The sequence below is a fragment of the Gavialis gangeticus genome, unplaced genomic scaffold (genome assembly GCF_001723915.1).
Source record: "Gavialis gangeticus isolate Ggan-Ray unplaced genomic scaffold, GavGan_comp1, whole genome shotgun sequence".
Classification (NCBI taxonomy): Eukaryota; Metazoa; Chordata; order Crocodylia; family Gavialidae; genus Gavialis; species Gavialis gangeticus.
In genome coordinates this window covers 25,430,243-25,431,004 of record NW_017729002.1, presented here as the reverse complement: position 1 = coordinate 25,431,004, position 762 = coordinate 25,430,243, and the positions used below count along the sequence as shown (strand labels likewise).

Sequence of the window (762 nt, the reverse complement as noted above, 5' to 3'; positions counted from 1 at the left end):
GGGGGGGGGGGGAGATGGGGGAGAGCGGGCGCAGGCCGCGGCCCCACCAACCTCCCGTGTTTCCTCCGCAGGCGACTCGGGCTGGTCCGGACTCGCTCCGCGCACGGCCGGGCCGGGCTGGCGGCCCCCTCACGTGAGTGGCAGATTTTTGCTCCTTGACCCCCTCCCCCCCGCGCTTCGCGCCGGCGGCCGCGTGGCAGCGCCGCTCCGTGCTGTGTGTTGCAGGGCAGCACTTCCGCTACGCTGTGGTGATGGACTTCGAGTCCACATGCTGGAGCGGCGGGACGATCCGCTACAGCCCCGAGATCAGTAAGTGGCAGCGGCGGGAGTTTTGCCTCGTTAGGCCGGCAAGTGCCGCGGGGGCCTCCCGAGCTGAGTTTTTCTCTCGGGAAAAGGCCCCTGGGATCTTGTTGCAGAGCCAGGTGCTTTCACAGAGGACTGGTCCGGACGACTCCGCTGGTCTACTACAACATCTCACATCTACTCAAGGAACCTGGCCTGCCCCTGGAAAGTCACTCAGTTATTCAGGGATGACTTGGATATTGCAGCCTGCTGGATCGCGAGCGTGCTTCGGGTGCTCTTGTTCATGCCCCGAGGTGCTGCAGCACATGGGATCCAGAAACAGTGTCGTCAGTAATACACAGAAAACGGGAAAAATTCCACTCATGAATTCTCTCTCTTTAGGGGTATCAGTGGTGACGTGTAGGGGGTTGGTGAGATCGGCCGCGGGGGACCCGCCCACCTCCCCCCAGTTGGTGACTG

At 63.3% G+C, this 762-nt stretch overlaps 1 long non-coding RNA gene across 1 annotated transcript in view; it reads left to right on the top strand.

Moving 5' to 3' along the window:
- LOC109290895 overlaps nt 1–736 on the top strand; it is a 5,905-nt gene extending 5,169 nt beyond the window's left edge. The window contains exons 2-3 of the long non-coding RNA XR_002095709.1: nt 72–133; nt 226–736. This is a non-coding gene — a long non-coding RNA (uncharacterized LOC109290895). The remainder of the gene's footprint in view (nt 1–71; nt 134–225) is intronic.
- The last annotated feature ends 26 nt before the right edge of the window (nt 737–762 follow it).